We start from the raw sequence: 15710 nt of genomic DNA on the forward strand, positions 1-15710 counted from the left end.
TGGTCTATTATTGGTGTATAGAAATGCTTGTGATTTTTGCACATTGATTTTGTATCCTGAGACTTTGCTGAAGGTGCTTATCAGCTTGAGGAGATTCTGGGTTGAGACAATGGGGTTCTCTAAATATACAATCATGTCATCTGCAAACAGGGACAATTTGACTTCCTCTCTTCCTATTTGAATATCCTTTATTTCTTTCTCTTGTCTGATTGTCCTGGCCAGAACTTCCAATGATGTGTTGAATACGAGTGTTGAGAGGGGACATTCTTGTCGTGTGCCAGTTTTCAAAGGGAACGCTTCCAGCTTTTGCCCATTCAGTGAGATATTGGCTGTGGGTTTGTCATAAATACCTCTTATTATTTTGAGATACTTTCCATCAATACCTAGTTTATTGAGAGTTTTTAGCATGAAGGGGTGTTGAATTTTGTCAAAAGCCTTTTCTGGATCTATTGAGATAATCATGTGATTTTGTTATTGGTTCTCTTTATGTGATGGATTACGTTTATTGATTTGTGTATGTTGAACCAGCCTTGCATCCCAGGGATGAAGCCGACATGATCATGGTGGATAAGGTTTTTGATGTGCTGCTGGATTTGCTCTGTCAGTATTTTATTGAGGATTTTCGCATTGATGTTCATCAGGCATATTGGCCTGAAATTTTCTTTTTTTGTTGTTGTGTCTCTGCCAGGTTTTGGTATCAGGATGATGCCAACCTCATAAAATGAGTTACAGAGGATTCCCTCTTTTTCTATTGTTTGGAATAGTTTCAGAAGGAATGGTCTTTGTACCTCTCATAGAATTCAGCTGTAAGTCCATCTGGTCCTGGACTTTTTTTGGTTGGTAGGCTATTAATTACTGCCTGAATTTCAGAACTTATTATTGGTCTATTCAAGGATTCAACTTCTTCCTGGTTTAGTCTTGGGAGGATGCATGTGTCCAGGAATTTATCCATTTTTTCTAGATTTTCTAGTTTATTTGCGTAGAGGTTTTTACAGTATTCTCTGATGGTAGTTTGTATTTCTGTGGGATCAGTGGTGATATCCCCTTTATAATTTTTTTTATTGTGTCTATTTGATTCTTCTCTCTTTTCTTCTTTATTAAGTCTGGCTAGTGGTCTATTTTGTTGATCTGTTCAAAAAACCATCTCCTGGATTCATTTATTTTTTTCAAGTTTTTTCGTGTCTCTGTCTCCTTCAGTTTTGCTCTGATCTTAGTTATTTCTTGTCTTCTGCTAGTTTTTGAATTTATTTGCTCTTGCTTCTCTAGTTAATTGTGATGTTAGGATGTCAATTTTAGATCTTTCCTGCTTTCTCCTGTGGGCATTTAGTGCTATAAATTTCCCTCTAAATACTGCTTTAGCTGTGTGCCAGAGATTCTGGTACGTTGTGTCTTTGTTCTCCGTGGTTTCAATGAACTTATTTATTTCTGCCTTAATTTTGTTATTTACCCAGTAGTCACTCAGGAGGAGGTTGTTCAGTTTCCATGTAGTTGTGTGATTTTGAGTGAATTTCTTAATCCTGAGTTCTAATTTGATTGCACTGTGGTCTGAGAGACTGTTATGATTTCCATTCTTTTGCATTTGCTGAGAAGTGTTTTACTTCCAATTATGTGGTCAATTTTAGAGTCAGTGCAATGTGGTGCTGAGAAGAATGTGTATTCTGTTGATTTGGGTGGAGAGTTCTGTAGATGTCTATTAGGTCCACTTGGTCCAGACCTGAGTTCAAGTACTGAATATCCTTGGTAATTTTCCATCTCATTGATCTGTCTAATATTGACAGTGGGGTGTTAAAGTCTCCCACTGTTACTGTGTGAGAGTCTAAGTCTCTTTGTAGGTCTCTATGAACTTGCTTTATGAATCTGGGTGCTCCTGTATTGGGTGCACATATATTTAGGATAGTTAGCTCTTCTTGTTTCATTGATAACTTTACCATTACGTAATGTCCTTCTTCATCTCTTTTGATCTTTGTGGGTTTAAAGTCTGTTTTATCAGAGACTAGGATTACAACCTCTCCTTTTTTTTTTTTTTCCTTTCCATTTGCTTGGTAAATATTCCTCCATCCCTTTATTTTGAGCCTATGTGTGTCTTTGCATGTGAGATGCATCCCCTGAATACAGCACACTGATGGGTCTTGACTCTTTATCCAATTTGTCAGTCTGTGTCTTTTAATTGGGGCATTTAACCTATTTACATTTAAGGCTGATATTGTTATGTGTGAATTTGATCCTGTCATTATGATGCCAGCTGGTTATTTTGCCCATTAGTTGATGCAGTTTCTTCATAGTGTCGATGGTCTTTACAATTTGGTATGATTTGCAGTGGCTGGTGCTGGTTTTTCCTTTCCATGTTTAGTGCTTCATTCAGGAGCTCTTGTAAGGCAGGTGTGGTGGTAACAAAAATCTCTCAGCATTTGCTTGTCTGTAAAGGATTTTATTTATTCTTCAATTATGAAGCTTAGTTTGGCTAGATATGAAAATCTGGGTTGAAAATTCTTTTCTTAAGAATGCTGACTATTGGCCCCTACCCTCTTCTGGATTGTAGGGTTTCTGCAGAGAGATCCACTGTTAGTCTGATGTGGTTCCCTTTGTGGGTAACGTGACCTTTCTCTCTGGCTTCCCTTAACATTTTATCCTTCATTTCAATCTTGGTGAATCTGATGATTATGTGTATTGGTGCTGCTCTTCTCAAGGTGTATCTTTGTGGTGTTATCTGTATTTACTGAATTTGAATGTTGGCCTGTCTTGCTAGGTTGGGGAAGTTCTCCTGGATAATATCCTGAAGTGTGTTTTCCAACTTGGTTCCATTCTCCTTGTCACTTTCAGGTACACCAATCAAACATAGGTTTGGTCTTTTCACATAGTCCCATATTTCTTGGAAACTTGGTTCATTCCTTTTCATTCTTTTTTCTCTAATCTTGTCTTCATGCTTTATTTCATTAAGTTGATCTTCAATCTCTGATATCCTTTCTTCCGCTTGATCGATTTGGCTATTGATACTTGCGTATGCTTCATGAAGTTCTCATGCCATGTTTTTCAGCTCCATCAGGTTATTTATGTTCTTCTCTAGTTATTCTACTTAGCAATTCCTCTAACCTTTTTTCAAGGTTCTTATCTTCCTCGCATTGGGTTAGATCATGATCCTTTAGTTTGGAGGAGATTGCTATTACCTACCTTTTGAAGCCTACTTCTGTCAATTCGTCAAACTCATTCTCCATCAAGTTTTGTTTTCTTGCTGGTAAGGAGTCGTGATCCTTTGAATGAGAAGAGGCATTCTGGTTTTTGCAATTTTCAGCCTTTTTGCTCTGGTTTCCCCCCATCTTCATGGATTTATCTACCTTTGTTATTTCATGTTGGTGATCTTCAGATGGGGTTTCTGAGTGGACATACTTTTCCTTGATGTTGATGCTTTTCCTTTCTGTTTGTTAGTTTTCCTTCTAACAGTCAGGCCCCTCTGCTGCAGGTCTGCTGGAGTTTGCTGGACGTTCACTCCAGACGTGTTTGCCTGGGTAACACCAGCAGAGGCTCCAGAACAGCAAAGATAGCTGCCTGTTTCTTTTTCTGGAAGCTTTGTCCCAGAACAGAACCCGCCAGATGCTAGCCAGGGCTATCCTGTATGAGATGTCCATTGGCCCCTGCTGGGAGGTATCTCCTAGTCAGGAGATACAGGGGTCAGGAATCCACTTGTGGAGGCAGTCTGACCCTTAGCGGAGCTTGAATGCTGTCCTAGGAGATCTGCTGCTCTCTTCAGGGCCATCAGGAAGGAATGTTTGTCTCCTAAAGCTATGCCAACAGCCACCCCTTCCCCCAGGTGCTGTGTCCCAGGGAGATGGGGATTTTATCTATAAGCCCCTGACTGAGGCTGCTGCCTTTTTTTCAGAGATGCCCTGCCCAAAGACGAGAAATCTAGGGGGGCGGTCTGGTTACAGTGGCTTTGCAGAGCTGTGGAGGGCTCTGCCTCATTGGAACTTCACCCAGGCTTTGTTATACACTGTGAGGGGAAAACCACCTACTCAAGCCTCGGTAATGGCAGACGCCACTCCCCCCACCAAGTCCAGTGTCCCAGGTCAACTTCAGACTGCTGTGCTGGCAGCAAGAATTTCAAGCCAGTAGATCTCAGCTTGCTGGGCTCTGTGGGGGTGGGATCCACTGAACTGGACCACTTGGCTCCCTGGCTTCAGCCCCTTTTCCAGCGGAGCGAATGATTCTGTCTCGCTGGCATTCCAGGCACCACTGGGGTATGAAAAAAAAACTCCTGCAGCTAGCTCAGTGTCTGCCCAAATGGCTGCCCAGTTTTGTGCTTGAAACCCAGGGCTCTGGTGGCGTAGGCACCCAAAGGAATATCCTGGTCTGTGGGTTGTAAAGACCATGAGAAAAGCGTAGTATCTGGGCTGAAGTCCACCGTCCCTCATGGCACAGTCCCTCATGACTTCCCTTGGCTAGGGGAGGGAGTTCCCCAACCCCTTAAGCTTCCTGGGTGAGGAGACGCCCCACCCTGCATCTGCTTGCCCTCCAGGGGCTGCACCCACTGTCTAACCAGTCCCAGTGGGATGAGCCGGCTACCCAGTTTGAAATGCAGAAATCTCACGCCTGCTGCATTGATCTCGCTGGGAGCTGCAGACTGGAGCTGTTCCTGTTTGGCCATCTTGAGAGACTCCCGCCCACATCAGTATTTTGATGGGAACAGAGCTGAATCTGTAGCTTGCTTTTAGCAGTATGGTCATTTTCACAATATTGGTTCTATGCATCCATGAGCATGGGTGTCTCCGTTTGTTTGTGTCACTTATGATTTCTTCCAGCAGTGTTTTGCAGTTTTCCTTGCAGCGATATATCATCTCCTTTGTTAAGTATAGTCCTACTTATTTTATTTTATTTATTTTATTTTATTCTTTTGGTAGCTGCTGTAAAAGGGATTGAGTTCTTGATGTTATCCTCAGCTTGATCATTGTTGGTATATAGCAGTGCCATTGATTTGTGTACGCTGATTTTTGTATCCAGAAATTTTACTGAATTTGTTTATCAGATCAAGGAGTTTTTGGATGAATCTTCAGAGTTTTCTAGGAATACAATCATTTCATCAGCGAACAGCAGCAGTCTGGCATCTTCTTTTCCAATTTGGATGCTTTTTATTTTTTTCTCTTAACTGCTCTGGCTAGGACCTCCATTACTGTGTTGAATAGGAGTGGTGAAAGTGGGCGTCCTGTCGTTCCAGTTCTCAGGGGGAATGCTTTCCACTCTTCCCTATTCAGTATGATGTTGGCTGTGGGTTTTACATAGATGGCTTTTACTACTTTGAGTTACATCCCTTCTATATCAGTTTTATGCAGGGTTTTATCATAAAGGGATGCCGGATTTTGTCAAATGCCTTTTCTACATCTATTGAGATGATCATATGACTTTTTGTTTTTAATTCTGCTTATGTGGTGTATCACATTTATTGACTTGCATACGTTAAGCCATCCCTGCATCCCTGGTATGAAACCAACTTGATCATGATGTATTATCTTTTCGATATGCTGTTGGATTTGGATAGCTGGTATTTTGTTGAGAATTTTTGCATCTGTGTTCATCAGGGATATTGGTCTGTGGCTTTCTTTTTTTGGTTATGTTCTTTTCTGATTTTGGTATTAGGGTGATACTGGCTTCATAGAATGACTTAGGGAGGATTCCCTCTTTATCTTTGGAAAAGTTTCAGTAGGATTGATACCAATTTTTCTTTGAATGTTTGATAGAATTCAGTTGTGAATCCGAATGGTCTTAGACATTTTTTCTTGGTAATTTTTTTATTACTGATTTACTCTCACTGCTTGTTATTGGTCTGTTCAGAGTTTCTATTTCTTCCTGGTTTAATCTAGGAGGATTGTATATTTCCAGGAATTTATCCACCTCCTCTAGATTTTCTAGTTTGTGCACATAAATGTATTCATAGTAGCCTTGAATGCTCTTTTGCATTTCTGTGATATCGGCTGTCATATCTCCTATTTCATTTCTAATTGAGCTTATTTGCATCTTCTCTCTTTTCTTCGTTAATCTCACTAATGATACATCAATTTTGGTTATCTTTTCAAATAACCAGCTTTTTGTTTCATTTATCTTTTGCATTTTTTTAATTTCAATTTTATTTAGTTCTGCTCTGATCTTTGTTTTTTCTTTTCTTCTTATGGGTTTTTGGGTTTAGTTTGTTCTTGTTTCTGTAGTTCCTTGAGGTGTAACAATAGGTTATCTATTTGTGTTCTTTCAGACTTTTTGATGCAGACATTTAATGCTATGAACTTTTCTCTTAGCACTGCTTTTGCTGTATCCCAGAAGTTTTCATAAGTTGTGTCACTATTACTGTTGAGTTCAAATAATTTTTTAATTTCCATCTTGAGTTCGTTGTTAACCCAAAGATCATTCAATTATTACTTAATTTCCATTTATTTGTATAGTTTTGAGGGTTCCTTTTGAAGTTAAATTCCACTGTGGTCTGAGATGATACTTGATATGATTTCAATTTTCTTCAATTTATTGAGACTTGTTTTGTGGTCTATCATATGGCCTATCTTCGAGAATGTTCCATGTGTTGATGAAAAGGCTGTAACCCTACCTAGAGCCAGACAGATTTAGGGAGTAGTGTGAAACATAAAAGTAGAAGCAGCCACAGAAGTGTGTGTTTTTAAAGTAAGGAATTGGTGTTGAACTTTTCAGCATCTATAACAGAATTATAATAAACATCTGAACCATAATTCCATAAATTCCATGAAGTGAGCAAACTTGAACACATTTTTCAACACTCTGTAATAGTTCAGTACTATTTTTGATAAATGGTTAAATAAGCAATGTTAAGCTCCTAATTATTCTATGTAAAATATTGATAATTATGTTGTTTTCTATTGTTTCTATTGTAGGTACATCATAACTGTCAGAGTATTCATATTTGCTCATCTGATAAGTGGACTAAAGAAATAAAAAAAATGAGCTGTGGAGTCTAGCCTCTACCAGTATAATTTAAGCTTTAGAGTATTTGATAAAAATTCCCCTTCTGTACTAAGAAGCGTGGTTTTTTTTCTCTCCCTGGAGGTCAAGAACAGCAATAGAGAGCTAATGTAAGCCCATTTTAAATAATCTACACCAGTTTCAACACTCATTGTGCTCTCATTGTAACAATGTTCAGGTGAGGAGCTCACGGAATACAACAGCATGTTGAAGGCTTTAATTCAGTGGGAGGAGGGGACACCACAAGCCAGCAGTATAAAAAGCCTTTTTAACAAAGGACGTTATTCTCTTAAAGTAGTGTAATCTATAGCAAATTACACAGAAAGAGCTTGATTATAGTTTTCAGTCTTTTAGAAAAGGATAATTTAATATGAAGTTAAAAGCTGATTCATTTTTGCTAGGAGTTTACTAGCTGTCAATTATACTCTTTATGAACCATCCACTGGGTTGATGTATAGTTAAACACAGACTGGAAAACATTATTTGGTTACAATTAAGGCTCTCAATATGATATTGTAAAAGTTGGACATGGTACCAAAAATATATATACTTGAACTTCTGTTTAATTTATGTTTCTAAAATCTACATATTCACTTCATTTAAAAACCTTACTGAACGCTTCCTGAAAGCCAATCCAAGAGCCTAATAAAGCAGCTAGGTAAAAATAATCAAGAACACTTTTGAGTAGCATATTCTGCAATGTTCTAGTGCTAAAGTAATTCTGGATACAGAATATGAGGAACAGTCAATAGACAGAATGTCAACTTTTGGGATCATTGTGTCTGCACACAGAAATGAAATATTGTAGTAGCAAGGACTTTGAAGATGAACCACTAATACATTCAACCCTCTCCCAAAAATTGAGAAAAAACTGAACTCAACGAGGCTGAGTGTTCTTCTAAGCCACACACCAAGTTACTGTTAGAGCCAGAACTAGTTTGGGGCTTCCCAATCAAGTATTAATCCCACTCTGTTTCTCTCCTAAACTACAGTTAACACAAAGAATATGAACATATAAAGAACAAGACAGTAGATTTTTATTTATTCATTATTTATTATTTAGAGATAGGGTCTCACTCTGTAACCCAGCATAGAGTACAGTTGCATGATCACAGCCCACCGTAGCCTCAAATTCCTGGGCTCAAGCAATCCCCCCACCTCAACCTCCTGAGTAGCTGGAATGATAGGCACGCACCACTACACCCAGCTAATTTTTTTATTATTATTATTTTTTAGACAAGGGGTCTCACTATGTTGCACAATTTGATCACAAACTTCCAGCCTTAAGTGATCCTCCTGCCTCGGCCTCCCAAAGTGCTGTTATGATAAGTATGAGTCACCATGCTTCTGACTCTAAACAGAGTATTTTTAGATACCTGACACGGTATGTCAATGTATATTTCGTTTAAAGACCCAGAGGTAAATTTCCATTAACTCATTTTGAAAAATATCCTGTATCGATTAGTAAAATACTTTTCTCCCTTTATGATTTTGACTTCTATAATACAAAGTTAAAAGGTTAAAACCTCAAGTAATTAATAATGCTTTATATTTTCCTATAAAGAGATTTCTAAACGTTCTCTTACACATGAGGCAGGTTTTAAAAACTACTTCCATCATCATCTCTATAAGAAATCCAGACATCAAGAGTTACTAAATATCAATATTCTTAAAAATCACTGCCTTAAATGTCAATGTTTGTATTTGCTTCATGTCCACACCCCAACTCACCCCTATCCCCTAATCTGGAAGTATGTTTACAAGGCTACCCTCAAAAGAAAAAATTTCTCTCCTAGGAAGGTTAAAATTTCAAAGGATTAATAACTGATACTTTCTTTCCATAGTTTTTTAAAAATCCTAAGTCAACGCTAATAAATACTCTCAAAATTCTCAATATATACAGTATATTTAAGTGCTAATCTCATAACACAGGTAGAAGTAACTTTCTTTCTTATTGGCAAGAACAAGGTATACTTTTCATTGTGTTCCACTGGGATAGTCCATCCCTCCATACCAGAATCTTGGTTTCCAATCCCTTATAAATTATCTTCTAATGGAAACAGGCACTTTTGGTTTTTTGTTTTGTTTTGTTTTGTTTTGAGACAAGGTCTTGTTCTGTCATCCAGGCTGGAGTGCAGTGGCATGATCATAGCTCAATGAAGCTCTGACCTCCCAGGCCCAAGCAATCCTTCTACCTTAGCCTCCCAATTAGCTGTGATTACAGGTGTGCACCACCACTCTTGGCTAATTATTTTATTTTTTGTAGAAGTAGGGTCTCCCTATGCTGTTCGGGCTGATGTCAAACTCTCAGGCTCAAGTGGTCCTCCCATCTTGGCTCCCAAAGTTCTGAGACTACAGATGTAAGCCACCACACCTGACCTGAAACAGGCATCTCTTTTGAGCTATTGTAAAATCTCAATGAGGAATTAAAAACTGACCCCACCCAGAAAACCCTCTTTATTGCCTCTTTCTTGTCACTTCTAACACTCTCATGCCTTTAACAAATGACTTCTACATGTCATTCTCAAATGGTCTGGACCCAAAGCAATATTGGAAGAAAATATAGAAAGGCTTTTTAGAGAATCAAAAAGAACTATTTTTAAAAGTAACAAATAAAAATCATTCTCTCTCTCTCTCTTTATATATATATACACACATACACACACACATAGTATGTTTTATATTATATTATAGTATATATATATTATGTATAAATATAGAAATTTATATATATGGTATGTTACCTTTTATATGTATATAAATCACTATGGTACTCTTGTATCATTTGGGTTATTAAAGAAATTGTAAGAAAAACATGAAAACTATCTAGTGTACTTGAAAACATAGAAATAACTTCATCTTAGAGCAAAGCACTTGTAGTTCCAGCTATTCAGGAGGCTGAGGCAGGAGGACTACCTGAGTCCAAGAGTTTGAGGCCAGCTTGAGAAACATATCAAGACTCAATCTCAAAAGAGAAAAAGAAAGAAAGTAAAGAAGAAAGAATGAAAGAAAAAGAAAGAAAGAAAGAAATTCATCTTAATCCTTAAAATCAAGAAAACAACTATGAACCAACACAGCTGACAGGGTTCTGTCTATCAACAATACTGTAAAGTCAATGCGTATATTCAATACTATGTCATAACAATTACAATGGTTTCTTTGTGCTTCTCCAACATGAGGTTTCTTCTCTTCTTGTATAACATTATAATCTAACTTTAGAAAAATAATAACACATAGACAATGAAGAAGAATATTTTAAAACTATACAATATTAACACCTAAGTACAACCACCATTAAAACTTTGAAAGAGAGAGAGAGAGAGAGGCAGATAGGGAGATATATGTGTGTGTGTGTGTGTGTGTGTGTATATATATATATAGAGAGAGAGAGAGAGAGCGCTAGCTAGATAGATATTTTCAAATATTTTAGATATAAATATTTATTTGCTATTGTAAAAGTAGGTCATGCTATTCACAATTTGTATTTATTTTTTGTTTGATATATTTATTTCATCGAACATATGCTTTCTTATCAAATGACATGTTACTAAAATTTGTTTCTAGTGACTGTATAGTAATTCTATTAAATGGATTTAACCATTCACTCATCACCCTATGTTTTACATTTACTTTATTTTCAACTTTAAGCTTTTAAAATCACTTGGTAGCTGAATACTTAAGTATTATTTCTTCAGAATACATTACATAGTGAAACGACAGGTTCAAAGGCCTCACATAATTTTAAGGCCTTTGTTACATTTTCTCTAAAAATGGAATAATGTAAACCTCCCAGCTAAGTGTGAAGTTGTTCTATGTCCCGAGATCCTTGTCAACAAGATTGTCTACTATGTTTTCAATCTTTCTCAATTTCACAGATTTAAATAAGTAAACAATTATTATTATTTAAATTTTTATCTCTGAAATTATTAGAATTGATTATGTTCATTGCCTATTGATATAAATGATACCATATTTCCGTTCATGCTTTAAAATATACTCATCCTTAATCCCCAGTGATAATTCAGCTTGATACAAAATTCTAGGTTAGCACTTATTTTCTCTTTGCACTTTCGATGTCTTCTTTCATCTAATGTTAGAGAGACCACCAGCCAGACTAATAAAGAAGAAAAGAGAGAAGAATCAAATAGATACAATAAAAAACAATAAAGGGAATACCACCCCTGATCTCACAGAAATACACACTACCATCAGAGAATACTATAAACACCTCTAAGCAAATAAATTAGAAAATCTAGAAGAAATGGATAAATTGCTGGACACATACAGCCTCCCAAAACTAAACCAGGAAGAAGTCAAATCCCTGAATAGACCAATAACAAGTTCTGAAATTGAGGCAGTAATTAATAGCCTACCAACCAAAAAAAGCCCAGGACCAGACGGATTCACAGTCGAATTCTACCAGAGGTAGAAAGAAGAGCTGGTACCATTCCTTCTGAAACTATTCCAAATAACAGAAAAAGAGGGAATCCTCTCTAAGTCATTTTATGAGGCCAACATCATCCTGATACCAAAACCTGGCAGAGACACAACAAAAAAAGAAATTTTCAGGCCAATATGCCTGATGAACATCAATGTGAAAATCCTCAATAAAATACTGACAAAGCAAATCCAGCAGCACATCAAAAACTTTATCCATCATGATCAAGTAGGCTTCATCCCTGGGATGCAAGGCTGGTTCAACACACGCAAATCCATAAACGTAATCCATCACATATACAGAGTCAATGACAACAACCACATGATTATCTCAATAGATGCAGAAAAAGCCTTTGATAAAATTTAACACCCCTTCATGCTAAAAACTCTTAATAAACCAGGTGTTGATGGAAAGTATCTCAAAATAATAAGAACTATTTATGACAAACCCACAGCCAATATCATACTAATGGGCAAAAGCTGGAAGCATTACTTTTGAAAACTGGCACAAGACAAGGATGCCCTCTCTCACCACTCCTATCCAACATAGTATTGGAAGTGCTGGCCAGGGCAATCAGGCAAGAGAAAGAAACAAAGCATATTCAAATAGGAAGAGAGGAAGTCAAATTGTCTCTGTTTGCAGATGACATGATTGTATACTTAGAAAATCCCATCGTCTCAACCGAAAATCTCCTTAAGCTGATAAGCAACTTCCGCAAAGTCTCATGATACAAAATCAATGTGCAAAAATCACAAGCATTCCTATACACCAATAATAGACAAACAGAGAGCCAAATCATGAGTGAACTCCCATTCACAATTGCTACAAAGAGAATAAAATACCTAGGAATCCAACTTACAAGGGATGTGAAGGACCTCTTCAAGCAGAACTGCAAACCACTGCTCAAGGAAATGAGAGAGGACATAAACAAATGGGAAAACATTCCACGCTCATGGATGGGAAGAATCAATATCATGAAAATGGCCATACTACCCAAAGTAATTTACAGATTCAATGCTATCCCCATCAAGCTACCATTGACTTTCTTCACAGAATTAGAAAAACCTACTTCAAATTTCATATGGAACCCAAAAAGAGCCAAGACAATCCTAAACAAAAAGAACAAAGCTGGAGGCATCATGCTACCTGACTTCAAACTATACTACAAGGTTACAGTAACCAAAACAGATATATAGAACAAAGGAACAGAATAGAGGCCTCAGAAATAACATCACACATCTACAACCATCTGGTCTTTGACAAACCTGACAAAAACAAGCAATGGGGAAAAGATTCCCTATTTAATAAATGGCTACCCATATTCAGAAAACTGGCTACCCATATTCAGAAAACTAAAACTGGACCCCTTCCTTACACCTTATTAAAAAATTAACTCAAGATGGATTAAAGACATAAATGTGAGGCCTAAAACCATAAAAATCCCTAGAAAAAAACCTAGGCAATACCATTCAGGACATAGGCATGGGCAAAGACTTCATGACTAAAACACTAAAAGCAATGGCAACAAGAGCCAAAATTGACAAATGGGATCTAATTAAACTAAAGAACTTCTGCACAACAAAAGAAACTATCATCAGAGTGAACAGGCAACCTTCAGAATGCGAGAAAATTTTTGCAATATATCCATCTGACAAAGGGCTAATATCTATAATCTACAAAGTCCTTAAACAAATTTACAAGAAAAAAACTAACAACTCCATCAAAAAGTGGGCGAGGCATATGAACAGATGCTTCTCAAAAGAAGACATTCATGAGGCCAACGAACATACGAAAAAAAACCTCATCATCACTGGTCATTAGAGAAATGCAAATCAAAACCACAATGACATAACATCTCATGCCAGTTAGAATGGCGATCATTAAAAAGTCAGGAAGAAACAGATGCTGGAGAGGATGAGGAGAAATAGGAAAGCTTTTACACTGTTGGTGGGAGTGTGAATTAGTTCAACCATTATGGAAGACAGTGTGGTGATTCCTCAAGGATCTAGAGGCAGAAATACCATTTGACCCAATAATCCCATTACTGGGTATATACCCAAAGGATTATAAATCATTCTACTATAAAGACACATGCACACGTATGTTTACTGCAGCACTGTTCACAATAGTGAAGACTTAGAACCAACCCAAATGCCCATCAGTGATAGCCAGGATAAAGAAAATGTGGCACATATACACCATGGAACACTATGTAGTCATAAAAAAGGATAAGTTCATGTCCTTTGCAGGGACATGGATGAAGCTGGAAACCACCATTCTTAGCAGACTAACACAGGAAAAGAAAACCAAACACTGCATGTTCTCACTCATATATGAAAGTTGAATGATGAGAACACATGGACACAGGGAGGCGAACGTCACACACCAGGGCCTGTTGGGGAGTAGGGGGCTAGGGTGAAATTAGGAGTAATACCTAATGTAGATGAGGGGTTGATGGGTGCAGCAAACCACCATGGTATGTGTATACCTATGTGACAAACCTGCACATTCTGCACATGTATCCCAGAACTTAAAGTACAGTAATAGTCTGCAGGAAGTCCATCATTTTTTGATACTTACCTGCTTATTATCTTTGAAAGCTCGTAATAGTCTCCCTCTCTCCTGAATATGTTTTATAATTTTCTTTTCTTTTTTTTTTTTTTGAGATGAGTCTCACTCTGTCGCCAGGCTGGAGTGCAGTGGCGCAATCTCAGCTCACTGCAACCTCCACCTCCCAGGTTCAAGCGATTCTCCTGCCTCAGCCTCTGGAGTAGCTGGGACTACAGGCATGCGCCACCATGCCCAGCTACTTTTTTATTTTTAGTAGAGATGGGGTTTAACCACATTGGCCAAGATGGTCTTCAACTCTTGACCTCATGATCCACCCACCTCAGCCTCCCCAAGTGCTGGGATTCCAGGAGTGAGCCACCGCGCCAGGCCTTTTTTGTTTTGTTTTGTTTTGTTTTTGAGATAGGGCCTGGCTCTGTCGCCCAGGCTGGAGAGCGGTGGTGCGATCCCGGCTCACTGCTACCTCTGCCTTCTGCATTCAAGCAATTCTCCTGCCTCAGCCTCCCGAGTAGCTGGGACTACAGGCATGCACCACCATGCCCAGCTAAATTTTGTATTTTTAGTAGAGACGGGGTTTCACCATGTTGGCCAGGGTGGTCTCAAACCCTTGACCTTATGATCCGCCCACCTAGGCCTCCCAAAGCGCTAGGATTACAGGTGTGAGCCACCGCACGCAGCCTTTTTTTTTTTTTTTTTTTTTTTTTTTTTTTTTTTAAGATAGGCTCTGGCTCTGTTGCCAGGCTGGAGTGCAGTGGTGCGATCTCAGCTCACTGCAACCTCAGTCTCCTGGGCTCAAGCAATCCTCACACTTAGCTGGGACTATAGGCATACACCACCATGTCCAGCTAATTTTTGTTTTTTTGTAGAGATGGGTTTCACCATGTTGCCTAGGCTAGTCTCGAACTCCTGAGCTAAAGCAATCCTCCTCCCTCAGCCTCCCAAAGTGCTGAGATTACAGGCATGAGCCACTGCACCTGACCTAAATTTTTATCATGAACTCATCTTCACCAGAAAGTTTCATCTTCCAGGTGCCTGGGAGGCATTCTTTAACAATAATTTTGTGGTTGCCTCTACCTCACCCCAATGTGACTACAGACTACCTCATCAGGTTTTACATTGGTTTCTTACCCCAAGGTTTCCCTAGAATAATTAGAGGAAAAATTTAATTCCAAATCCATGCATTGCACAGTTTAGAAGATTTGATGCCCCCTAATTTGTCTTCATTATATGTACTGCCTAGGACTCCAGCTCCTAAAGCTCATCCTTTTGCCAGCAGGCAGAGTCTGGCAATCCAATCACCCTTTCCTGGCTATTGAATGTATGTAGGGTACCCAAACTTACTCACACTGGGTTCTACAAGGCATAAAACCCCCCAGCACACAAAGGGTTTACTAGGTCCAGTCACCTTATCACCTACATGGATTCAGTCTCTCTCAGCACTGAGAGTCTTAACTTCATTCTTGGCACCTAAAGATTTTTTCCCTTGTTTTCAATCTCAGATATATATTTATCTTTATAAAATATTTTATCTATTATTTTCATGTTGGCATAGCAAGATAGGGAGTTCCACATGAACTGACTGATAGCATATTCTAACACATAACATTTTTAAGAAACAAAACTTGTGACACACACAAACTTCTAGAAGTCCTCATTATAAAGGCATTCTATAAAGGCAGCATAATAGAGTGATGTATGACAACAGTGACCCTGTAGTGCAATGAGGGAAAGGATG

General features: G+C 38.2%; 1 protein-coding gene across 3 annotated transcripts in view; it reads right to left on the minus strand.

Moving 5' to 3' along the window:
• The window catches only part of PTPRM (protein tyrosine phosphatase, receptor type M), an 840737-nt gene that overhangs the window by 688652 nt on the left and 136375 nt on the right, over positions 1-15710 (minus strand). The gene's annotated exons all lie outside the window — the stretch shown is intronic.

This window comes from Theropithecus gelada, chromosome 18, assembly GCF_003255815.1.
Source record: "Theropithecus gelada isolate Dixy chromosome 18, Tgel_1.0, whole genome shotgun sequence".
Lineage (NCBI taxonomy): Eukaryota > Metazoa > Chordata > Mammalia > Primates > Cercopithecidae > Theropithecus > Theropithecus gelada.